The sequence below is a fragment of the Mus musculus genome, chromosome 6 (assembly GCF_000001635.26).
Source record: "Mus musculus strain C57BL/6J chromosome 6, GRCm38.p6 C57BL/6J".
Classification (NCBI taxonomy): Eukaryota; Metazoa; Chordata; class Mammalia; order Rodentia; family Muridae; genus Mus; species Mus musculus.
In genome coordinates this window covers 104588140-104615922 of record NC_000072.6, presented here as the reverse complement: position 1 = coordinate 104615922, position 27783 = coordinate 104588140, and the positions used below count along the sequence as shown (strand labels likewise).

At 38.2% G+C, this 27783-nt stretch overlaps 1 protein-coding gene and 1 long non-coding RNA gene across 10 annotated transcripts in view; both read right to left on the bottom strand.

Annotated features, from left to right (window-relative positions):
* The window catches only part of Cntn6 (contactin 6), a 370745-nt gene that overhangs the window by 247484 nt on the left and 95478 nt on the right, over window positions 1-27783 (bottom strand). The gene's annotated exons all lie outside the window — the stretch shown is intronic.
* Gm38871 lies at window positions 6452-15243 on the bottom strand. Its single transcript, XR_869341.1, has 2 exons — window positions 14581-15243; window positions 6452-10109 (listed from the first exon to the last, which is right to left on the bottom strand). It is a non-coding gene; the product is annotated as a predicted gene, 38871 (long non-coding RNA).

Sequence of the window (27783 nt, the reverse complement as noted above, 5' to 3'; positions counted from 1 at the left end):
TACATCCAGAAAATGGATGAGGTTAGACACAAATGGTCTCATTAGCCAGAAGCTTCTTCGGTCTAGTCAATGACCAGTCAAAGATTAATCAGAAACCAGGACCTTGTTGTTCAGATGGCTGCGAGATGATCCTGAGGTGTCAATGAACAATGGTACCCAGATGACTGATGGCCAATTATGTCTATAAGCTGAAACAACTAGCTGAGGCTCTCAGGCAGAAACAGGCAATGAAAAACTGCATCTCAGACTTGTCTCTTGTGTCAGAGAAAAAGCTTTTGTCCCTCAAGGGTTTCAGAGATGTATATAGGTCCACAAATGGCACAGGATTAATGGTAAAGTTGATCTGAAACCTTTTCTCTTCACTTCCTACAGGTTTCCTCTCAGGAGCTGGCTGCCATAGACATAAAGGGCTCTGACATGCTACCTACCCCAGATTGGCAAAATATAATTTTTGTGTACCTTTGTTTTATTCAGAATGTTTAGGGCATGCGATAGTACTATACAATAAAGTCTGGAAGCCCATTTTATGGATATATAAATAAATGAAAATCACAAACATCAGATTGCATATATTATTCGTATACTCCATACATTTCCTATAAACTCATCTTCAACTTCTTTGTGCTTAGAATATATGACCTTTTCTTTAGTTGATTTATCTCTTGAGTAGGTACTTCTTAGAAGGGAGAACAAAATAAGAGTTACAGAGACAAAGAATGACCATCCAGGGACTGTCCCACCTGGGGACCCATCCCCTAAACCACCACCAAACCCAGCCACTATTGTGGATGCCAACAAAAGCTTGCTCACAGAAGCCTGATAAAGATATCTCCTGAGAGGCTCTGCCAGTGCCTGACAAATGCAGAAGTGGATGCTCACAGCCATCCATTGGATGAAGCAAGGGTCCCCAAAGAAGGAGCTAGAGAAAGTACCCAAGGAGCTGAAGGGGCTTGCAACCCTATAGAAGGAACAATAATATGAACTAACCAGTAACTCCAGATCTCTCTGGGACTAAACCACCAATCAAAGAAAACACATGGTGGGACTTGTGGCTCTAGCTGCATATTTAGCAGAGGATGACTTAGTCAGTCATCAATGGTAGGAGAAGCCCTTGGTTCTGTGAAGGTTCTATGCCCCAATATAGGGGAATTCCAGGGCCATGAAGAGGGAGTGGGTGGGTTGGGGAGCATGGGGAGGAGGGAGGGGATAGGGTGTTTTCAGAAGGAACACTAAGAAAGGGAATAACATTTGAAATAAAAATAAAGAAAATATCTAATTTAAAAAGGAAAATTAAAACAGGATGCAGGAAGAAGAAGAAGAAGAAGAAGAAGAAGAAGAAGAAGAAGAAGAAGAAGAAGAAGAAGAAGAAGAAGAAGAAGAAGAAGAAGAAGAAGAAGAAGAAGAAGATAGAATGTCTTGGTCTAAGGGCTCTGCAACTCTGGTGCCAGGCACCCTTCATGCTAATATTGTATTCTTTCAGTAAGTATTTAATGAGTACCTTTTCAATTGCAGTCATGTATAGAGACAGAATATACCACAAAAGATCAGTCAACATACTCACGATTACCCTTTCTTGTCTTAGATCTGAAAAATGGAGAGCAATATTCCTACTGTCTCTCTTTTAGCACAGTAGTTGGCAGGGGTCATAAGCAGCCTGGCTCTAGAGTCACCAAAGCATTCAAGTGTAGAGCCCTAACTGTTAATCAACATACACAGCCCTCCACACCAGCCATGCCAAAGGAGACCTCTCACACTGAGTTTTCTAAGTTGCTTCTGCAGAGACCATCACACTAAAGAATAAAGAAAGCTCATGGTGTCTGGATGAATGTTCAGCCTAAGCACATGCCAAAGGCAGTTAAGCAATGCCTATCTTGAAAACAAATTCTTTCTGATTGAGTCACCAAGGTTAAAGGAACTATTTTCTTAAGGACTAGCAAATTAGCTTGGAGTTTTGCATCACTAATAATGAGATGGTGCAGTAAGAAGCCAACCTTTCTCTAGGTCTTTTTTTGTTTTGTGAGAAAGAAAGCACCCTTTTCAGACCAGTGTGCTGGGGTTGGGCAGGGAGATAATTAGCTGAAGTCAAGTTTTGTGGGCCGTTTTGTTTTTATTCACAAGGGAAAAAAATAAGATATCCCAGAATGCTAAATTATCTGGCATGGAGTTTTTCTGGCATTTAGAGAGTAACTGCGGTGTAGCTACACAGAAGGTAGAAATATGATTACACTAAAGGTGAAAATGGCAAGATCTTCATTCCTTATGCATATGAATGAGCTCAACCATCTGTCAAGTTTGCCCTAGAGGTCAAATATGAATAGGTACCTGAAAATGTCTGTGGACACCTAAATTCCTTCAAGGGGGTGAACAAAGATGCAGAAGAGTAGTGTTAAAAGTAAAGGCTGGGGGTTCAGTCTGTTACACTTCAGTATCACGATGACTACAAAATCGATACAGCATGTTGACATCTGTACCAATACATAAAACAAAAGGAAGAAGAACAAGAGGTTGGCAGCGTTTCAATAGTACTCTTCAGGTAGGATGGATTCTTCTCCTATCATCCACTGCTTGAATTAATTTTTGAATCAATAATGATACCAAAGGTGATTGTCATTTATTATGCATGAGAAGTATACTTGATGAGAAAAGGATGACCATACTCAAGAAAATGTCTGCTGCTTTACCCAATAGAAAAAGTTTTGGATGCCAGTGGTATGCCATTTACGGAATAAAATTATTGCTTTGCCCAGGGTTCTTTACCTATAAGCTTCCTATTCTATTCCCACAATGTTATTTGCAGTGGTGCTTTGTATAGGACTGAGTGTTAGTTACTAACTATAGGATTTAAGGTGTGGGAGGTAAAGTGAGGCAGTTAACTATAATGAAAGGAGTCCCTGGGATCTTCTTGCACTCCCTGGGATCTTCTGACCTCTGGAACAACTTGAGGCTCATGACAGTCACATACCTGTCTATATGACCAAGCTCCAGTAAATACTGATCAAGTGTCAGGTGAACTTCCCTATGTATTATCACATATCTTTCGTTGGACAAATTAACATAATCTGTTGAAGGCATGAACAATTAAAGACTTAAAAGTGACACATGAGATACTGTTCTGGGCTCTGACCTTGGCTACTGCCATTGAGTAATTTACAGGACTCCTTTCATTGTAATTAACTGCATCAAGAGTAATGATCACTTCACTGTAAACAACACAGATGGTGTGTGTTTGTGTGTGTGTGTGTGTGTGTGTGTGTGTGTGTGTGTGTGTGTGAAATTATGTGATTTAGGTAAAAAAAAAGACACTTCTGAAACTCTATGTTAGTGTCAGGAAGTATGAAGTGAGGGTCATTATGGACACTCCCTATCTCATTCTAGAAATATGTATTAATTCTTACTGTAAATCCATTTTAAAAGCACAGAATCACATTTTACACAAAGTAAAATGAAGCACAAGTGATTCTCTCTGTTATACTATCAACTTGTGAACTCTAACATTCTGACAGTGAAAGCCAAGCTTTCTCCCATTCCTGTGAAAGGTCTTGAGGCAAGGGTTATGATGTTCCACTATACTTTAATAAATATCTCTCAAGACTCTCCACTGCTTGAAAGCAAACCAAATCCAGAGGTTTGGAAAGTCAGAAACATACTTTGCCTTACCCATATGCTAAGGAGCCTACACACTGAGAGAAGTCTACTTCCTATTGTACAGAATGCTCATTACAGCTGTAAAGACACAAATCCACCAGCAGGACTTTGCCAGGAAAATCCAGTTCACCCATAATAGAGAGGTTGGAGAAAATTAGATAACAACTTAAATGCATAATGTGTAAAAAGATCCAGGTGTGGAAATGGAAGCAACTTGATCTATCACAGAGTTTTAATGAAGGCACTCTGCTCTGTGTCTTCAGGGAACTGAGCAGGTGTGAGGAGAAGAGCTGATCATGGCAATAAACCTAAGCTTGAGCTTGTGTCTAGGCTCTGGATTGGCTGAATGTCAAATAAAAGCAGAAAGGAGGAGAGAGAGAGAGAGAGAGAGAGAGAGAGAGAGAGAGAGAGAGAGAGAGAGAGAGAGAGAGGAAGAGAAGAGAAGAGAAGAGAAGAGAAGAGAAGAGAAGAGAAGAGAAGAGAAGAGAAGAGAAGAGAAGAGAAGAGAAGAGAATTTTTAGCTATTGTTAATGGGCTAATCCTGGGAAAGGTTGGTTGTCTTTGGTGCCCACACAGCCAAAATTTCAACCATAAATATGCCTAAGCAGTCCTTCCAAGTAGTAAGAAAGAAGGACTAAGGCTGATATTCTTCAAATGAATCCAATATTGTTCCAAAAAGAAAGTGAATATTCTTTCTTGAGTTAAGAAGGCAGTGATAAATTGTTTCATTTATATATAAAACATCGAAATTCATAAAGCACTGAATATTATAGTCAAAGATTAAAAATGCTTGAAAGAAACAAAGGGTAGCCATCAAATAAAGAGTTGACTAAAAGAGACATTGGCTACTCTTGTAAATGAATGGAACTCTCTGACAAATGAAGAGAAATGCAACATGATGACCTTCTTAGCCATGAATTATAATAAACAATAAAAATCAATGCATTATTTTTCTGACATATGTAGAAACATCTAAAATTACCTTATATAGCATTGGACATAAAAATTTAATCAACTCTGAGTCTGAAAAGAAAAAATAGTCTGTAACTAAACTCCTTCTGAGATGCAATGGCCTCTAAATATGATGGTTCCTCACCCTCCTGTATGTATCAGTCAGTTTAAAAGGATACTAATATGGACTTTATCTTCAAACAGTAAAAGGGCAGTGCTCACCAGGGTCTGGCTGACCTAACCCAGTAAATAACATTTTAGACTTTATGCATTCCTTTCTTTCTAATTTCTACTGGATTTGAAAGAATTAGAGCGGTGATCAGAATTATGAGGGGCAGTATCCCCTCTGCAGTATAAGCTACAAGAGGCTTGATGAAGAAGAGGTATGAGTGTAGCCTACATAATGATAGTGCACAAGTTCTTGAAGCACTCCCTTTAGTTTTTTTAATAGACACTTGGAAGAGAGCCTTAGTAGGAAGCAATGGATTAGTTAGATGACTTATTGTGAGTAATTATTCAAAATGTCTCTGACCTCAAGGATTGTGATTATTATGATTTATTGGTCACTGTAATTTAACTTCTTAAAATGAGTGTCTTTGGAAGAAAATACTGGGTTAAAAGTGGCATTTTCACAGGGGATTGCTTCATATGGAAACCAGATTGGGGTCATAGAGGAAAAGCAATATATTGTACTTTATGTAGCAGATGATGCTGCACTGGTATATTCCATTTTATAAATTGAGCCATTAAACCCGAGAAAATAGAAGCCTGGGGGAAAACTGACTTGATAATATGTCAGCCATAATACACCAGTGATCACTAGCAAAATATTCAAGAACACAGAGGGATTACTTAACACCTGCTATGGACTGTGTTAGCAAGTCCAACTCATTTGACTCTGGGCCTCTCAGTGCTACAGGTTTAGGTTGTAAAATTTAGAATGAATGAGAGAAAGTTTATCAAGTAATCATCAGGCTGTAGAAAGTGATCTAGACTAACCATTATTGGTCTAATGGGAACAATATATCTTAAGAGTTAATAATATGGACTCTGACAGCAAAGATAACATTTACAAGTTCAACTCTAAACATGTTAGCTATTTACCTTTCAATACGTAATTTTACTTTGTATATTTGGCCACTTGGATCTACTTGAGTTGTTCACATAGCAGAAGCTTGATAGTGTGATGTGCTTCATTTAAGATAGGCTGATTCTTAGCTCCTGAAGATTTGACAGAAAGTTACTTTCCTTTTGTTTTGTTATTAATATTAAATTTCAATGTTGCAGTGTACATGGGTATTCATGCGCACACACGTATACAAGTCACATACTACCTAAAATTTCAGTTCACAGCAGGACAGACACATGATAAAGGTCTTCAAGAATTATAATGGAGCTTAAACCTTTTTAATCACCACATTTGAAATTTTAGAGCATTCAGTTAAGTACAGTACATAATAACTGATCATCATAATAAGGAACTATGTCTCAGATTAATAATGTATTTGCCATAATATACTTTAAAACATTTAGTAAATACTCTTTTCACTTATTAAAAAACCAACTGAAAAACAGTGTCTTCATGTATCTTAATTGTGTCCAGAGGAGAGGAATGTTAAGTAAGTGACTGATAATCCTCCCAGGTTTGTGTAAATATAACCACTGATGACTATACACAATACCCAAGTCATCTAATAAACTTTTCCTCAAAAGGTATGCCCACTTCTAGGATGAACACAACATCATATATGTATGTATGATGATGAGAGTGTGCATGTAAAAACACACACACACATGTCTGATTGTCCTTCTCAACATGTTAATGATATACAAATGAGGCACACACACACAATACTATGTATGAACTTTTAATAAAACATAAGTACTTTGCGATTTCAGACAAAGAATTTTTTCTGAAGGTATTTCTGAGTTCTGCCCATTACAAATACAGGTAGCTGAACACAGTGTTCATTACATTTGTTCGGCAAATAAGGTATATTTAAGACCAAGCATTTTGAATGGTTGCTATCCAGTCATTCAGACCTTATGCTCCTTCATTGACCATGTTAGATAGAAATGCATTTCTAGAAACATGATATTTATTTCTTATTTTAAAAATTAGTACTTTCCCAGAAGACAGGGTTAATGAAGAAGCTGTAGGACTCATCATGCAAAATCAGATGCAAAGAAAGGAAAAAATAAAATTTGGGTGGATAACTGCTGGGTCCCCTAAGTAAAACCAACCAACAAACAAAAAGAAATCAAGGAACACCTGGTCAGGTGAAGATTTGAGACAACAAGCAGAGCATGGCCATGCAGATCTGCAATCCCAGCATTTGGCAGACTGAGAAAGGGAGACTCTAGAAGGATAGAATGATACATTGTAAGTTTTAGTATAACTTGGGTAAAGAATGATCTGTCTGAAAAAGTGGACTATTATATGAGTTTGTTCCTGAGAAAATTAGCGTACCAGAATGGATATAAAATAGAATAAGGGGACATGGAAGGGTCAAAAGAAGGTGATGGGTGGAAAAGTTACATGCAGATGCCAGGAAGCATTAAATATAGTAAAATTCAAAGGGATACTCTCACTGTTTGCTGAGATAATGATTTTACCCCCTCTGAAAACTAAGTCTTAGTTTAAAAGTCTTTTTTTATTCCCAGTTTTTCAACATCAACTGATTTTGCTTCTCCACACCGAGCAATTCTCCATGAATCTACATAAGCCATTTTTTCACAGCCCTGGTTCTGAGATTGCCAAGAATTGTGGCAGGTAGAGAGTTGAATCTCATTAGGCTAAAGTGTACTGTAAAAAATATTTAGAAACTCTATGTTAGGAATTATATCCCCCAACTGAGAACTCAACAAAAGATACTCTCAGCCTCTCTAGTTTGCAGGAAACTATACAACTTTAAGGAGCTCTCTGTTAGAAACTGGAGCAGAGACTTAAAAAGAAATGTATTTCTTATTATGTCACATGTGGTTACATCCTTGCCTCACTCTGAAAGTACATATGATGCACGTGCTCTGAGAAGACTAAAACTAATGAAGTGGTAGAAACAGATCTGAAGACAACAATATCAGGGAGACAGCCAAGGGATGAGCGATGGATTTTCCATTTGGTATCAAGTGCCTACCACCTGGGTAATAAATTGTTGGCAAGACTGATCCCTGACAATGAGGTATAGCAGAGAAGGAAGTCCATGGACAGAAAATCAAGTATCCGGGAGAGCTGGCTAGACTTGACTTATGGCCAATCTAGAGGCTATTTTACAGGTAGGTCATGCCCTTCGTCCCACAGCTGTACTCTCAGAGGTATAATGCCTGTGACATTCTCCTGTCTCTTACAGCTTAACAGTTTTCTCTTGTGATAGATATGATTGAGAGTTTCTGCAATTCATACACTTAGCTCAGACTCTCCTTCAGAAGGACCTCATCTTATAAACACATTCAGAGTTTGATCACAGTGTGATTCAGTGTATATATTGACACACAAACCCAATCATGTGTATTTCCTGAGGCTTGTTTATAATTGCTAAACACGAAAATTTGAAAATTGAGGCAGTTTTAATCTAAAGAGCAGTACTGTCACATAATGGCAAAAAAGACATTGTACTATAGAGTTTGTAGGTGTTGAGAGTTAGGGGCATAAGGTTTAGATGTACCAAAATCCTTTTATTCAAATCCCAACCCACAGTTGGATTGGGGATTATGGAAGAGATTTACTTGACATTTAGATGAGGCTGAGGATGAGGCCTTGTGGAAAAAAAAAAACATGCAGTGATAAGATGAGACATAGAGACTTAGCCACACCCTCTGGCATGTGAGGGTACAGAGACAGAAGTTGGCATTACAATCCAGGAAGAGAAAAATTTATGCACACCATTATCTGGTCATGAAATCTTAGCCTTCAAATTGTGGAGACAACCAGTTGCTATTGATTATTCATGAATCAAATATTTTGTGTCCACCATTAGAATCTGGGGATCTGAATCATAAAAAAAATGCCTTACTACTCCTCAGCCCAGTTTACTCACCAGAAAACTGAGAAGAAGGAGTATCTCTTCCTGTCAAAGTTGACGGTGTCCTTTGTATTGTCTGTTCTTACTGGACGTTACTATTCAATCACAGAAGTCTTTCATACTGAGTACATGTGTAACTTCATAATGTCCCCATTGCAAGTTATACAATGGTGATAGCCATGAATATTGTTCTAAACTTAGATACAGAGTATGGGAGTAGACTACTATCAGTTCATAGGTGATTTACATACTATTTTTATGACACCAAAATACATGAGCTAATCTATGATTTTGAATAACATTTGGACAAATGTATGAACTTAGGCTACATCTGACTTGGTTGTAATCAAGCCATGCTGAGTATTGATTGACATTTGGTTTATTGAATGCATCTTTTACCTATCACTGTTTTAGATCATCAAGCCAACAATGAGTCTTTAGCCAGTCTTAGACAAACCAATTAAACGAAGTACCACAGTGATAGTTTAGACAGATAAGCAATCACTGACATGTGCAGAAGAAAAGCAGGATAGTTCTAGACAGCAGAGAACTGGGCCAATGAGAAAAAACAAAACAAAACAAAACAAGAAGACTACATGAAAAGGCAATAGTAAAAATTTCTCATTACATTACTTATCAAAAGATAAAAGGAAACCAGCTGGTTTCAAGCAAGCAGCTGAAAATTATCTGTATGCATATTTAAATGGAAAGTTGTCACTGTATTGGGAAATGATTATTTATTTTGTCATTGACAGCATTAATTTTTGATAGTACATCAATATATTTTTCTTATTTTTCAGTGATGTGTTCTTTGAAATAGAAAAAGATATTTTCAACCCTTCAATTTGTGTTTGATTTTAATATAATAACAAATAGTTAGAGCTTAAAAAAAAAAACAAGCAAAAATGTGAAGGGATCAGATTAGAGGAATGGCTAGCTCCATATATTTCCATTTATCCAGTAATCTTTCTGCATTTTTCCTAATGCAATTAAATATAAACTTTAAGAATATCAATTTCTGTACATCTCAATGAATTAAAATGCTTTTTAATTTTACATGTTGTAACAGAAGAACCTTGAATGCTCTAAATGTTATAATCTCTACAGGGATGTTCTTGAAGTAGGGTATAGAAATGGTGCATCAGGATAAGTGTCCATTGGAGAATAAACGAAGAAATGCTGGTGTGTAGACTTACAGAGAGGGAGTTGTTCACTAACAGTGTGGTACAACCCAAGCTTTCCAGAGTTAAACTACCCAGGAATGTTACAGGATGAAAGAGAAAGTTTGGCACACCATACAGCTTCTTTGTCTTTGGAACACTAACATTCACTATTGTTATTGTTGTTGTTGTTGTTGTTGTTGTTGTTGTTGTTGTTGTTGTTGTTTGTGGTGGTGGTGGTGGTGGTGGTGATCATCTGTGTGCACAGAGTCTTCACTGATACAGGCAGGACCAGCATCTTGAACATATGGCATACAACTTCATGATGTACCTTGTTAAGAAGAATCAGCTCTGTTATTTATAAGCAGAGGATGGCTTATTTGAATGCTTCACCCCGGGGCATATATCTTTGAATATGGAGAATCCTGGTACCCCACTGTGACTCTTTAGGTTGCTCCTGATGCTCTACTACTATCCCTTATGATAATCAAGAAAAACCTAAGGGAAAACTGAGCCGCCAGCTGAGCTAAAGAAGAGAAACTACAGAGTCTCTTCTTGGAAAATAAAGCGAGGACACTGGGTGAAGGCAAAAGAAGCTTTTGTAGCCAGTCACCACAGTCTTATATCTGTGTATATAAACATGCTGTGTTTTCCATAAAAGATCAAATAAAATCTGTGCCTATGGAGAGTGATTTTTGTACATCAGGCACAAACATTTCATCCTCATGAGCTTTGATGACTCAAAGGAATTTAAGACTAGGGGACGACAGGATGGGGGGGGGGCATGTTTTATGTACTGATAGAGCTGGTGTAGGGTAAAGAGAGAAGTCCTTTGTTGCACACCAGGCCACTTGCCAGCTTCTTTAGCTCCCAGAGGAAAGCTTTTGCTTTAAGGGGAAAAGGACCATCGGGAATTTATCAGGAGCAACTTCACACAATGTACAAACAACAGCAAAGGCTTTTTATAATTCATTGCATATGGATAGAAAGGGTAAAAAACCTAATTTAGGAAACACCCTGGCCTCCCCTCTTTAGCAGTCTTCCTTAATTGCTTTCACTTCCCAGTGTCTGTTCTCCTTGGAGGTATCATGAAACAGACATTTGTAGATGGGAAATTTTCTTTTATGTGCAACTTTGAGCTGGAGAGGGGATGAAGCCATGCTAGTTAGTCTTGTCTCTTCTTATATTTTTAAACCCGTTTATATGAAATAAAAGAAGGAAACGTGAATAGACAACAACTGTCATCTGAAATGAACAGGAGTTTAGCTATTTAGTTGTTGTGCAAGAAGAACCACCTTGCAAAAGGTCTCCATCCTGCTAGAGCCAATTCACAGCCCACTACAACCATTTTCTGCTTATCTTTTGTCATTCATGGCCTACATTAGAAGCAAAGAGGTACTTGCTTTTCTGTTCATGCAGCAAATAGAAGATGAAAGGGCCCAAACTCACAGGGAATATTCAAGGCAGAAAAGTACACCACTGAGAGGTCTGGAAAGGGAACAATTGCATCTGGATTTGACTTTTCTGGCCAGTCCCTAAGACCTGGCATTTGGGGTGTTCTGAAGTAACATTTTTGTTGGCAGGTGAAAGTTTATCCAAATGTCCCAGGAGAAGCAGATCATTTTCTTTTCTGAATAATTTTTATAGAGAGGTTTGGATTCTGTAATAAGCAGCTCTCTAAAATGCATTTTGAGTTGAAAATGATGCCACAAATACAAATGTACTTCGGCATGACTGTTTGAAAGGAGAGGTGACCCCTCAGGGAGCATCATTCGTCTGTGTGAGTTACATCCTTTGCTGTGATAAAGTACCATGATCAAAAGCAACTCACGGAAGAAAGACTTCATTGTGGCTTATGGTTCCAGATGGCAGACCATAGTGACAGAGAAGACATGGCTACCCAAATTCAGTAAGCAGAGAGAATGAACCAGAAGTGGGGCAGAGCTAACCCACTCACCTAGTAACACAATTCCTCCAGCAAGGCTAGCTCTTAAAGGGTCTATAACCTCTCCAAACACTGCCACCAAGGTGGATCAAGTGTTCAAATATGAGAGTCTTGGGGAGACATTTCTCTTTTAAATCACTGTTACCATTTACAGGGTGCATATGGCAACCATCAAGTACTACTTAAACTCATTATCTCGAGGTTGGGCATGATTGTCTATTGTTTTTGTCACATGAAAAAAACTTGTGTCTTATGTCAAACAATAAATAAGTCTATCTTTAATTTAGTAGATGAATTAATTAGTATTTGTTAGATGAATGTAATAAAATACTAAAATATATTGGTAAGATTATATCTGTTTCTTGAAACAGGATAACAAATTTATTTTTTTGAAATCTCATAGTTCTTAATGGCTGGAGGAAGTAATTTGGTCATTTGCATAATATTCACAATAGCTTCATGAGTTATTAATAACTCAATATTACAAGGGACAAAAATGAAGTACAGGGATTAATTGGTTCAGCTGTGCAGAGGGGCAGAGTGGAGTCTTGCAGCCGTGCTCAGCCTGCCTGTGCTGTTTGCTGAGCTCTCTTCAGCTTCTCTAAAAGATAGCATTTATTGTGCCTCTGGTAAGTGCTTTACATGCACTGCCTCATCGGTACCATGAATCCTCTTTATGGAAGCTGGCCAAGTGCCAGGGTCCCACGGATGAGCACTTTTATTGGCCGTCACTATGCCAAGCCTAGTCTCAGCTGCTCCTATCTCCAAGGTTTTCTTCTCATCTAGAATGTTTTAAATCACTGAATGAGAATCCCCTCTTTAGAGAATTTCTAGAAGCAAAGCTTTGTGTGAAACCAAAGTGGCTTGGAACAGTCCTCTTTTCTTATCTATATGTTACAAAATTATTCTCTTTAGTAATAAGTATAAAGTATTCTTTTTAAATAAAAATTCCTTAGGTAGAACCTATTACAAATATGTTTAAAATTTACAAAGAATCATGAGGACTTAAAAAATGTTTAAGATTAGTTTTGTGTGTGTGTGTGTGTGTGTGTGTGTGTGTGTGTGTGTGTGTGACATGAGGGCAGTGTTCACAGAATCCATATGAGGGCATCAGATCCTCTGGAGCTACAATGCCATACAGTGTGAGAAGATGATCTGGGTCCTGGAAAATAAACTGGAGTCCTCTGACAAAGCAACAAATGCTCTTAACTGCTGAGCCAGCATTCTGGCCCCATGAAGCCCTTTCTTAAGTACAACATTTTAAAGAAGTAATGTTGTGGTATTTGTATCATATAGGATATAGCCTGATAAGTTCTGAGGATGTGAGATGGCTTCTACATTAAAGATCTGCTAAGGGATAATTTATCAAAAAATTATTATAATTTTTCACTTTTTTATTTTTCATTCTTTTTGTATATTTACCAGTTGATCCAAGTTTGTTTCCTTAGTTTTGAAAGAACATTTTCCTGGTGAGCTCTAGCTGGCCCAAAGTTCCCTCCTCCAGTTTCTGAAGTCCTGCAACTACAGGCATGTGACAGCACACTTTGGCTTCCTAATGGTAAATTTAACTATTATTTTTCTCTTTAACATTTACACTGAAGGCATATTAACTTAATCCTAAAACAAGTGCTAGTTGCTGATAATGCTCTAAACACAATCCATATTCTTATGTGTTTCTAGAAATTTTGTATCCCAGTGTGAATATCTAATCTGAACTTCCTCTCTGGGAGTTTCGTTGCGCCCATGATTATGTGTAGGAATCATTTTTAAAGCTCAGCAACATTAACTTTTTCCTATAGTCACAGGATGAAGTATTATTTTATTTTTCATTGACCTATTTCAGTATCACATCAAGGATATTTTTGAATTCGGGCTATGGTTTTGTAGTTTAGACTAAATTATCTGCCCCCTTCAAATAAGGGATTAATATAGGTATGAAATTATATGTAAATAATTGATGTAAAGTAGGTCTTTTGTAGTAGGAGTTCATCTCAAAGTATATTCTCAGTGAAATAAAATGATTTCTACTATCATGCAAGACTCATAATACTAACTGCTTCCCAACCACCTGAATAAGCAGTACTCTACTCTACAGTTTATGTATTAAAACAATATCCAATGACAGATACCCTAGCTTCTACTGTAATTCTATTGTCTTCACTTTAAAAAAAAATGGTAAAACTACAGAAGAGAACTCTGGTGGAAGGATTCTCACAGTGGTCCTACCTGATTCCTGTGTACTCCCAGCCACTCCATAGTTTTAGAGTTTGGACGGTGTTATACTAACAGCTAACCCACACATTGAAAAGTGGTTGTTATGTCAGAGTCTATTTTACTGTGATGTGACAGAATACCTAAATCTGGACAAGTTATAATGTAGTAAAACCCATGTTTTCCAGTTTGTGAGGCTGGTAGTCCATGGTGTCTGATTCGGGGTTTGTCACCACATGATGGAAAGCTGACAGACATTAGTTCAGCATGTCCATGCCGTGCCTGAACTTAACTTGTTTTAAGGAATATACTCCCACATTCTGATTATAAGATGATAACCTCAATCCCTTCATGCAAGCCAATAAATCATGATCAGGATTGATCACCTTTTAACGGTTGCACATCTTAGCAATGTTCCATCTGAGATAAGTATAATAATTAATACACTCTGCTTTGTTTATATGAACTCCTATGCTTTCCATGCTAGAGATAGTTTGCTCTTATGGCCATGTCAACTTGGATATTTTAATTAAGTCACATAGCAGGGTTAGGAAAGGTCCATGTCCCAAGGGAAAAGAAAGCTTGCCCCAACCACTGTCTAGTTAGGAGTTGGGGCCCTGAATCCAATAATACTCAAGCAACTGACCTCTGCCATCAACTTCATATGTTTGGAAACAAACCCTTTCTCAGCAGGATCTTCAAAGGAAAGTCATTCATGATCAACAGCTGACTGCTGCCTTTGTTTGAGAAGCTGTAGCAAAGGAGGTGTGCCCGGAACACTGACCTAGAGACACCATGACAGAGATGGCATGTTTGCTTAGTGTCATTATGTTTGTGAAAATACAACCATGGAGCAACAGGAAATCAATAAAGGGGTTGAGAAAAGAGTTTTCTTGGAAGATTGCCAGAAACAGAGATGGAGTTTCAAGTCTAAGAAGCATTATCTCATGGAAAGTAAAGAACACTTGGGTAACATCCAACTGATGTATTCATATTGCATGGAACATATGTAACAACAGGGACTTCAAAGTGCAAAAAACCCACATTGTATAATGATCAAAATACTGTTCTTTTGGAAGCTGTGATACTTATCCAATTCTTAGGAGGAGGGGGTGTGTGACAAGTTCTTCTAAATGTATATTTATCGCTGATTCTAGATAGACTACCTTTATAAATTGATTTAAAAAAACTTTTATGCTTATAAGACAATATTTTTTAATAAAATTAGCATTTGGTCAATAGAAAATGTAAATCCCTGCACCTATTTGAATAAATGTTGGTGTCTTTGAATAGAAGAATTTGGCATATGCTGTTTTCTCCTTGACAGATGCCTTTGGTTTTCAATTTTGACTGTATTTTATCACATTCCTTTTTTTTTTTTTTTTTTTTTTTTTTGGTCAGGTGATAATATTGATGGTAAATTAAAGCCTTTCTTTTGATTTCTTAAAAGTTTATGCAATGCCAGTAATACATATTATCACTTAAATTCTACATCTGTAGATACTGTGTAGTCCATACTAACTCCTTAAAACATATTACCCTTTTAAAAAAATATTAAGGACTTAGATAGTCCATTCCTGTAAACATTATTCCAATAACACAGGATTCAGAGAATCCAAGCTTGACCTGGCCTGAAAGGCAACTTCCTGATGTCTAGCCTTAATAGCACCATCAGGAACCCTGCAAGGCTCCAAGGAAGGGAAACATCCAAGAGTCCTATCCAGGTAGGATGTCCTATAAATTACAACAGCAGCCAAAATGGCAAGCTGTCTCACCATGTGAAATAGTGACCCATACCTTGAAGGTAAGCAACAGCTGTCTAACAGGACTTAAGGTCACTTTACAGAACACAAATCACACCTATACTGGGAATCTAGTTACCTACCCAGAAGTAGTGAGGTCATGGATCTTAGAGAAGAACCTATCACTGCCACTTTACTAAATCATATTTCCCAAGTGAATTGTGAACACTTATCCATTTATATTCACAGGTAATTTTAGCTCTCATGAATCATCAGAGAAACTTTTCTTACAAAGATGGAGACTACTTACAGGAAACCCCAATAAGTCAAACTGCATAGTACACCTGATCATGGGTACCGAGTTCCAGTTGATATAGCTATAATATAACTCCCGTCACATAAGACTCAGGGAACATCATGGAAGAGGTATAGAATGATTGTGAGACCAGAGAACCAGGGAATCTTCATACAAGATACCTCAGTAATATGGCTGCATAAAAAAGGTAACACCAATAGACATGGTAACATGGAAAGTATGGTTCTGCTTTCCACAGAAAGCTAAACTGTATTTACCCTATGCAAACCATCAAGGTATGGGCTTGAGGGAAGAGCCAATATACTGTTCAGGGGGTGGGAAAATGTAACCAAAGATGTGGACCTCAGCCAGGATGAGAGAAGCAAGCTGAGGCCAAAACTAGGGTTCTCCAAGTTCCAAATGTCCAGTCCCTACTGGAAACCATGTAGAGTTGAGAATAGAGGGGGCCCATGGGCCTGCTAGGACAAGCCCAGGGATGCGGCTATGGGAAGTGTGGCTTGGTATAGCTTAGTGGCAGCGATTGTTTGGAGGGGTGTTCTGCAGAAAACATAGTTGGCATGGCTCTGTAGTAGAAGGCTTTCTTCATGCTGCCCACAGTGGTTTTTATTAGAAGAGACTGTCCATGTATGTCCATACCAATTATTTGATTGTTCATCATGGAAAATGGGTTCATACCCTTTTCTCAGGGTGAACTGGCGATGAAATACATTTTGTAGGAAAGAATATCCAGGAAACCCTCAGGACCCATCTAGGTACCTCACTAGCATGGAGAACTCTCTTTGTTCTGATCTACATGACCATTGGTCACATTCCTTTGTCAGGAGTATGCTCATGTGTTCAAGGCCAGGGATCTGGTACAGAGCAGATGGGTGCCTGAGTGCCAGTGTTTCCTGAATCCCCTTAACATTACCAAGTTTCCTGGCATGGTTCAGTGCCCCACCGGGAGTTGGAGAGAACTTTTGGAAAATAAGCCCTAGACAAAGAACTGCAGACAACTAAGGTATACTGAGGGCAGGAGAAGTAGTTGTCTCCAGAGACAAACCCTGGTTGTTTGTCCAAAACCAATTATTCAGCCCTAAATTAAAAAAAATCATGTATATTCTAGTAGCATACAGACTGCAAATGTATTGGATATATATATATGTGTGTGTGTGTGTGTGTGTATGTGTGTGTGTGTGTATGTGTGTGTGTGTGTGTGTGTGTGTGTGTGTGTGTGTGTAACAATTAATAAAAGGAGACCACGGATTTGGAATAAAAGCAAGGAAGGGAACATTGTAAGGAGTTGGAAGGAGAAAAGGGAAGCAGAGAGGTTGTCATTATATTTTAGTTTCAAAATAAAAAAAATTAAGCATATCATTGACAAAAGATTCTAAAGTAAAATTATACTAGTGCTTGCAAGCAGTAAAATCAAAAACACAATAAATAAAATCAAAATGACTTGGTGAATATTTTTGGTATTCAATCTGGGATTCTAGAGAGCTGATCTTTTTTTGCATGGACTCTATTGCAGAAGGCAGATATCTCCAAGATTAGCTTTAAAAGAGAGGAATTAAATTGTCCATGCAACACCATTAGGCATGCAAGAAAAAACCTTCACAGGTGCATGGTAAACATTTCAATTGCATTACACTTTTTATAGCTGGAACTAAAATAAAATTTTATACTATAAGCATTCAGGCATGTTTCATGAATTTTCTGTTTCTTGCTCATACAAAAGGTGCAATGTATGTTATAATTTATGCACATTTTGTATAGGGCTTGTATATTGTGTTAAAGACAAACATGAAAAAATTCTAGAGAAAAGGGCTACAGGCTATTAGGAAATACTTATCTTTAACACCGAATATTGATTAACTTTATACTCTAAGCTGAGACAAGCCTTAGTATATCTACATATCTGGCAGCCTTAGGCAGGATGCCGACACTGTTTTGAAGAAGAATAAAATGGACTGGCTCAAAATATATCAGAGTCACTTTATTTCCACTGTAGCCTCACTGAACTTTTGAGCCACGTCTCTAGGACAGTGTGGAAAAACAACGCTTCCATTGGCCTTGGAGAGGGGAAATGCTACTGCAATCTGCTAAAGAACTATTCTCCTACGGGGCCATGTTGGGCCTGTCTTTCTGCAGTAGCAGTAAAACAATACAGAGTTTTCTAATGTTCTTAGCAAACCATTTAGAGTAGCTGCAAGTAGTTCATGAGACATTAGCATCACATCTAAATAGAACAACATCTTGAAATCACGCAAACTACAATGAGTAGGTAGAATATATGAAGCTTTGAATGCTGAAAGGATTATTTCAAAAAGCTTTGTCACGAAACTAAAGGAGAGTCTGTTCTTTGATGACTGTCGAACACAAGTGGCAAAGCAAGGTTATTATTGGGTGATGGTGGGCAGAATAGAGGGCTCAGTATAGCGCAGTTGAAAGATCTGAGTGAAGCACAAAGCACATTTTACTCAGAATCCTTTTGTAATTGTTATTACTGTTTTGATTCTTTATAAAGAATAAGCCTGACTGAGCAGAATAAAATGCTCTCAGATATCAATTTTCCACACCCATGAATAGCCTACCTGTTTAAGCCATGAGTCATTAACATGGCATGAACAACTCAACAAGGATATAGAAAACTTTGTGGCCAGCATACTACTAAATAGAAGCAGGTCACCTTGCAAACTAAAAGCCTCACAAATGCCATACCTAGTGACACATATGCACAAAGTCACACCGGAGAATGAATAATTCTATGCCTCAAACAGATACACTTTCAAATCAAGATGTTTGTATCATAAGAGCTCTTTAAGAATGCAAAACCAGAGCTAAACACAAGCCATTCTATTTATTCTTACAAAAATCTTCCTATTCACTTTTATGACAAAAATCATGTGAAATAACAGCAACAAAATCCAAGATCTGCAATAAAGAAGCGAGCCTGCATAATTAGATGAGACATGTATAATCATTATGTCTGAGAAGTCATTTCTTCTCCTTATGTTGTGAATGGGCAGTGATGAAGGGAGGGAGAGAGGAAAGGAGGGAGGATCAGAGGGAAAGGAGAGAAGAGAGAGAGAGAGAGAGAGAGAGAGAGAGACAGAGAGATACAGAGAGAGACAGAGACAGAGAGAAAGAGAAAAAGAGAGAAAGGGAGAAAGAGAGAGAACACGAGAACTGGGCTTTCTTTTCCCATTCTGTGGAACGTGTCTCAGTTTATGTGTGAATGTGTTTTATTCACTGTGTGTCTCTGGAGAAAATCAGGTCACCTTCAATGATCTTATCAGTCAAAGAAAATAGTACTGCTTCACAGAGCTATTAAAATAGAAGAGAATTAGAATGTATAAAAAGCTTTCGGATGGCAGGATCAAAGGGAAAAAGGTCACCAATGAAGCAGGGCTGTTGCCTTTGTTGAAATTCACGGTTTTGATTAACATGAAGTTGTAAATGGCTATAACACTGTAAGCGGTAATAACATAAGAATAAAGGCCAAGGACATTATAGAAATGCAGAGGGAAAAAAGCACAGAATGGATTCTAACAATTGAGAAAAATAAACATCAGAAACAGAGTGGTGATAATAGACTGTGGGTCATTCCCTTGAGAGTCACAAAGCTCCCTGGAGCTTCAAGTCTCTACAGGATAAGGTACATCCTCTCCCACTGAGGCCAGACAAGGCCTCTACTATATATGTGCCAAGGAGCCTTAGACCAGCCCCTGTACGCCCTTGGTGGCTTAGTCTCCCAGGCACTGGGCTAGTTGACACTGTTGGAGGGGGCTCCCTTTCAGAGGCGAAGGGAAGGGGGGAGGGTGGGAAGAACTCTGTGAGGGAGGACCTGGAGGGGGCAAGATTTGGAACATAAATAAAATAATTAAATAACAATAACAATAATAATAATTTTTAAAAGGTCAGAAAGCATCTTAATGTAAACTAATGAGGTGATGTAACCTTACAAGTACAGTAAGTATTGTTGTCAGTGCTTCACAAAGAAAGAAGCTAAAGAAAGGTAAGATACTAAGAGATCAGTGCAAGTTCAACCCTTGGTGCTCAGCAGATGTGGGGCCCTCTCTTGAGCCTGAGGCACAATTTATCGATGCTTCAGCATCTCCTTAGATAGTTGTGAATTACTACACCTTTCATGGAAGCCCAACTTTCTTAGGTCAAGTGTAACATTCTTTTCAACTGACTGACACCCACCATGACTGATTGATATATGCAAAATTTTCTGATATTATTTGAACAGTGCTCAGTGATAACTGGATAAAATGTTTAGCAAGCCTGGATTCTTACGTAGCATTTACAGTGTTTATGTTAGAGGGATTATGAGAAAGACAAAGCAAGAACAAAAAACACCCAATTTACTACCTTTGTTTGGGACTAATAAGAAAGATATTGTCATCTAGCAAATTATATCTTAATATGTTTAGGGGATTAGTGGAATATTTTTAACACAAGAATGGGAATGAAGATATTATGAATATCAAAACTCTTTTCATATAGACTCATCAATTCTGGTTTTTCTTCCTTATTTGTGGTTTCTGCTTGGCACTACCACTGACCTTGTGTGAAGTTCTTTCCTATTCTTTGACTTGCATACTAATTTTTTTCTCTTTTTCATTTTTTTTCTTAGTGAAGTCATTTGAAAGTGAATTTTAGAAAACTTTGGTTTCTGCTTCTAAGGCACAAATCTAGAAAAAGAACTCCGAGAGAATTATGCCCAATCTTAGAAGGACAAAAATGAACTAAACAAATTGCAGATTTACAACTTTACTTCAATCAAAGAGCTCAAATCATAGGAATACTAAGTAACTCATTCAAAAAGGGATGTATCCCCACAGAGCACATAGCATACAGGGTAGCCTAGCATGTAAAGGCCTGGTGATAAATTAGGGAAGAAGTATGGATTATTTACATGTAGCTATAAAAGAAGGGTTTCACCAAAGTTATATTGAAGGACAGATGTATGGGATACATAAGAAATTTGCATTCAAGTTTTAGACTCTGTCTTGAATCCAAACAGCCTTAGGATAACTGTCATGGAGAAATTAGCATTGCACAAGACCCTGGAAAGAGACTAGTTGTAAAATAAAAAGTATGCCTTCCCTTTGTTGTCCATAGAGGCACAAGTTGTTTATCAAGGGTCAGGGGGTACAAGCTAGTGCACAGTCATTGCTAACATAGGTAGAAAAAGAAATGAAAGAAAACAGAGAAGGAAGAAGACAGAGAGATGGGGTGGGGTTGGGGGAAAGACCAAAAGTAGACTAGGGAGGACTCCAAAATTACAGTGGGTAAAATCACAGAAATACTGATAAAGTTACATGACAGGGCATTTATCTAACCCTGAGGTTTTGAGTGACAATGAAACTGTAATATAGCTTTGACATTTACAAACCACTGTCTGGGTTTGGTGGTTGTGTATGGGTTAGATCCCCAGTTGTAGCAGTCTCTGGATGGTCATTCCTTTATCTTCTGCTCCAAATTTTGTCTCTGTAACTCCTTCCATGGGTATTTTGTTCCCCCTTCTAAGAAGGATCAAAGTATACACACTTTGGTCTTCTTCTTGTGTTTTGCACATTGTATCTTGGGTATTCCGAGCTTCTGGGTTATTATCCACTCATCAGTGAGTGCATACCATGTGTGTTCTTTTGTGATTGGGTTTCCTCACCCAGGATGATATCCTCCAGATCCACCCATTTGTCTAAGAATTTCATAAATTCATTGTTTTTAATAGCTGTGTAGTGCTCCATTGTGTAAATGTACCACATTTCTGTATCCTTTCCTCTGTTGAGGGACATCTGGGTTCTTTCCAGCTTCTGACTATTATAAATAAGGCTGCTATGAACATAGTGGAGCATATGTCCTTATTATATGTTGGAGCATCTTCTGGGTAGATGCCCAGGAGTGGTATTGCTGGGTCCTCTGGTAATACTATGTCCAATTTTCTGAGGAACCGCCAGACTGATTTCCAGAGTGGTTGTACAAGCTTTCAATCCCACCAGCAATAGAAGAGTATTCCTCTTTCACCACATCCTTGCCAACATCTGCTGTCACTTAAGGTTTTGATCTTAGCCAATCTGACTGGTGTGAGGTTGAATCTCAGGGGAGTTTTGATTTGCATTTCCCTGATGACTGGGAATGTTGAACAATCTTTTAGGTGCTTCTCAGCCATTGGGTGTTCCCCATTTGAGATTTTTTTGTTTAGCTCTGTACCCCATTTTTTAATAGAGTTATTTGGTTCTCTGGAGTCACAGGAGCCTGACATAGCTGTCTCCTCAGAGACTCTGCCAGTGCCAGACAAATACAGAAGTGGATGCTCACAGCTATCCATTGGATGGAGCACAGGGTACCTAATGAAGGAGTAAGAGGAAGTACCCAAGCAGCTGAAGGGGCTTGAGGTCCCATAGGAGGAACAACAATATGAAGTAACCAGTACCCCCAGAGCTCCAAGTAACTAAACCACCAACCAAAGAAAACACATGGTGGGACTCGTGACTCTAGCTGCATATGTAGCTGAGGTGAAGGTTCTATTGTCCCCTTATATGGGAATGCCAGAGCAAGGAAGCGGGAGTGGGTGGGTTGGTGAGCAGGGGGAGGGGAGAGGAGATAGAGAGTTTTCAGAGGGGAAACCAAGAAAGGACATAACATTTGAAATGTTAACATAGAAAATATCTAATAAAAAAAGTGTCTAAGTAGTCTTAGGTAGAAAACATATTAGAAGAACAAGGTAAAGAGAAAACTCCAAAGATGGTGTAATGCAGACACTGAGAGGAATCTCAAAAAAAAAAAAAAAAAAAAAAAAAAAAGGACAAAAAAGTGGCCTCAAAGGAAATTTAAAGACAGAGATGTATCAAATATGGGATCAGCAACTTTCAAGCTTATACCTAGTGATAATCCCATGCTGAGCCTGGTGAAGTGTAACAACTCTTTTCTTAGCATTTGTTCTCTACTATTCAACATAGTTACTGTGTCTATGTCAACCATAAAAAACAAAATGGATGGGTGGGTGGGGCAACGAGAATACATGGCAGTCAACACAGTACAAGTAGATATGACACAGATAAGCAAACTTTTAAATCAAGTTTTATACCACCCCATATATATATATATATATATATATATATATATGTGTGTGTGTGTGTGTGTGTGTGTGTTGGGGTGTGTGAGTGTGTGTGTGGGTGGGTGTGTGTGCACATACTCATTTTGAATTTCTCTTCATAAAGTTTAGTTTTTATCTTGCAAAAGTAAACATACACAACATAGATAAAGTTAAAAGTAGCAGTATATTGTCACATAGACTTTTTAAACATTGTGTCACATAGAAAATGTTTTTAGTTTATTATTTTATTCTCTATTCATTTGAGTAATCAGTGAAAACAGAATCCTTTTTATTAAATACTTATAAAAGTTTATTTATTTCCAAGCATGATGGCAAATACCTTTAATCCCAGTGCTTGGGAGGCAGTTTGAAGCTAGCCTAATCTACAGAGCAAATTCCAGAACAGTCAGGCCTACACAGAGAAACCCTATGTAAAACAAACAGCAACAACAAACTTTCATATATAAGTTTAGGTGTATATGTATTGGGGCTGTATATTCGTATGTGCACCTCATTCAGGCAGGGACTGCAGTGTCCAGTAGAAGGCGTTGGATTCAACAAAACTGCAGTTATAGCTTTCTGTAAGATATGATGTATTATGAAGAGAACTCTGATCCTTTGCGAGGGAAGTAAGTGCTATTACCATTGGGAAATCTTTATTGATCCCTGTCCCTTTATAAAAAATTTTCACTACAGATTGCAAAAATATGTGTGCATGTTTGTATGTGTGGGCATGTGCATGTACATTTGCATGTATGTATGTGTGTGTGTGTGTTTGTGTGTGTGTGTAGTGAATGCATAATTGCATAATGCATATGTTGTGTGATAGAGTGCTTGCTGCTGTGGGCACATTGGATGTTAAAAGCCAGAGTTCTACAAGTTCTTCAAGCACTTCTCCACCTAATTCCTGAGATAGCAAGGGAGCCTATTAGTTGGGCTAGATTGGTTGTCTGGCTTGCACCTGGGCACTTGTCTCTGCCCTCAAGCCCTGGGCTTAGAGAATTTTGCTTCCACGCCCCAATTTTATAGGGGTGCTGGACTATTAACCTTAAGTACTCACACTTGCAAGGCTGGCAATTTACCCAACGAGCTGTCTCCATAGCCCCTTACTTTAGAAATTCAATTTTATTTTCACATGTATGGGTTGAAACTATTCCTTGATCATGTCCTTGTGGCTCCTGAGTCTGCAGCAGTTTTGGCATGCCAATCATTCTCAGTGACTCTCCTCAAGAAACCATCTATAATCTGGCTACCTCACACTTGCTCTGCAGACTCCCCTCACTTCTGTTTATGACCTGTTTTACTTGTATCATGGAATGATGAGTCCTGCAGTCATCAAAGCTCCACCTCATTATTATCCTCTTTTATTCCACAGAACTTAATTTTTCTTCTAAACGTTTCTATATGAATAAAAATGAAATACCCTCAAAGTCCTCCAAAGTCTACATTGAGCAGCAAAGGATCCAAGGTTTGGTAGGCTTCACTTTTTACTCTAATTCAGAAAGCAACACCATCACTGCACTAACTTTCAAAACCAGACTTATCCATGTCTTTCTCAGGATCTTTCAGCTCTCATCTTTTTATAAAATACTCCATCTCAACACCTTTCACCCTATACATTGGCCTGATACCTATTCAAGTACTCTCCTTCTAGAGCCGGATCCATGGAGCTTATTTACACCTTTGGCTTCCATTTTTATCCCCTTCTTAAAATGCATTTACCAAAGCAAAAACAAATCCAGCATAGCTGTTGGTATGAAAATCCAAATCCTTCCTTGATCATTCTTCCCAATTTTTCTCCATTTTAAAGATTGGAATTCTTCAATATCTTGATGCTACTCTATGATAAACTGAAACACCGGAGAATGTTGAGAGAGAGAGAGGGAGAGAGGAGAGAGAGAAGGGGGGAGGAGGGAGAGGAGAGGGGAGGAGAGGAGAGGTAAAACAGACAATAACAAAAAGCAACAACCCTCTAGTATTTAGCCTGATTTGGTCCTCCATTCCCTGCCGAATTCTCAGAAGCTTTTCTGGATACTTATCCTCATTGCTTTCTTGGACTTCACAGTGGGCAACATTTTCTCACATATTTACATATGTAACACTGTTACATATTTCTTAAGAACATTTTCTCTGCTGTTCTTAGTTAAACAATAGTCAGAAACTACTCAGACTATTGGGAGAAATATTCTTTAAGGGTGTTTCCTTTGAACTTCCCAAACAAGTTGTTTTCCTATTATAAGGTCTTTGTGACCTGAATCTTTTATGTAGTTATCTTAGGTTTATAAACATAAAATATAATTACATATGTATCATATGCCATGAAAATGAAAGGTTATTAGTTGGAAAGATAGGAGGAATGGGGGAGGGTAGAGTAGAGTCAGAACAGGGAAAAAGAAAATAAATGTAGTGAGAACATATGATATAATAGGAGAAAAGTGTCATTATGAAGCCCATTACTGTACCCTAAACAAGGAAAGGCAAAAGTCCTCGTGGGTATGTATACACAAATGTGTGCATGTAAGAACAACTAATTACTGGAGTTTTAAAGCTCTGGACTGAACCAACAGCAGTTCGCTCAGTACTTGTCATGTAGCCTAATCTTTGAAAGCTGCCTTCAGAACAAATAATCTGATTCCTCCTTGTTAGTCCTTGATTTCAGCCCTGGAACGACACAGAGATGAGTCAGTTTGTGTGATTCTCTGCATTCAATGTTCAGGGTCATGTTTATTATGGATCCACAGAATAATTCAGAGCGAAAACCTGGAGAGTTCTATATGATGCTGCTCCACAATCAGCTTGAAGTTCAAACTATTCTACTGCATATAGAAAGATACAAACTAAAAAAAAAAAAAACCAAACCCTATCTGTACATTGGTAATTAAGGAAATAATTCTTCGAATTGCCTCTTGCAAAGTGCTTTACAAGCTCCCATGCCAATTAAAAGACATTTAGTAAATTGTGCGCCTCTGAAGAGATGTACAAATTGTTAACGTTACCTCTGGCTGTAGCTAAATGAACAGGGAACTCTTTAGGGAAAAAAGCAAAGCCTCTGTAAAAGCGAATGTATTGTGTGGGTACCAAAGAAACGCCTCTAGCAGAGATTTTTCAGAGAAGACCCATTTTATAAAGGGACATATTAAATTAAGGAAGTTCTTGGAGTCTCTAGAGAAAACTGTGGAGATATTTGAATGAGAGCAAAGCTAAGGAAAAATGAATATAGAATCTTCTATTACTGGTGTTTCTTCCACTACATTATATAATCCCATTGTTAGACAGAAATGTGGGCACATCAGAATATCTCACAGTGTCAGAAATAGAAGAGAATTAAGAATTTATAATTACTACTCCATCAGCTTATAAGTAGAGACACTTATGGATGGAGAGTTATCTAGTATTTATAGCATCAGAGCATAAGCAATGGAATGCCTGGCATTAGAATTCCAGTCTAGTCCATTAGTATAGGCTCTTTACATAGGAAAAAATAGCAAAAGGGAGTATTATAGGCAGTGTTTTCATTGCTATCTAGTTTACATGTCACTAAAGATTCTAAAAGAGGGTGCATCTCTCATAACAAACCACAATGGAGGGGATTTTTGGATCAGTGAAGGCACTTGGTGAATAGCAAGCTTGGAAACCTGAGGTCAGATCCCCAGCTCCCATGTCAAGTCTTGGCTGATGACATGTGCCTGTAATTCCAGTTATGGGAAGGCTGGGTTCATTGGCATGCTGGCCTATGAAAATTTGCAAGCTCCAGTTCGGTGAGATACTGTCTCAAAAAGCAAACTGGAAAGTGACAGAGGAGGAAACCCAAGTTCAAACTCTATCCTTTCCACCCCTATATGGGTTCATAGACATGCCTATTCACAGAAGTCTATGCACACATACATCACAGGAACATACAGAAGGAAACTGAAAACAAAATACAGCAATGTAGACAGTGCTGCTGCTGAAACACCATTCCAAGGAGATGATGCTCACGACATTATTTTGAAAATCTAAGAAAAGTAGGATGATCCAGCGGAAAAGTACTTGATAATTGGATTGAGCAGACTTATGTTCAAATCCCAAATCTACCACAAACCAGCTGTGCGGAGTTGGGCAGCTGTTGAGTTTCTCTTGACTCATTCTCCTAGTTTAAAATGGAAATATATATATATTTCTTAACTTCATCAGTTTCTGAGTACCAAAGAGAACTCTTGCGCAGGATTTATGGAAAACACACCTGCTCATCTTTGTCTAACTTAAGCATTCACATGAAGTTTGTGTTTAATGTTCAGGTTATAAGAAGAGACTTGACGTAAGGATTAGGTTTCTAAAAGACGAATCCAAATATGAAACAGCCTAACCAGAAGATCCCATATAATCCCAAACACAGGGGAAGAGGAATGCTCAATATAACACTGCCTAGTACTGCAGAGAGGATGGTGAACTCTGCTACTGTGAAATACATCCTGAAAGGCGCTGTCTCTTTAAGGCAGATGTCACATCTGGCAGAAACTCTGAAAAGGAAAAAGCACCTTAAAATTGGAAGAGAAGCAGGTTCAATGGTCACTGGCACCGAGTCAGCTCTGGTGTGATATAAATAGTGTCAAGTTTTCTATTTTGCAAGCACAGACCTTGGCTTGAACCTATCTATGCCAGAATAAAGACCTTCTAGCAGGAGGACACATGTCTGATCTGAAAATGGGCAGAGATTTCTGCCTC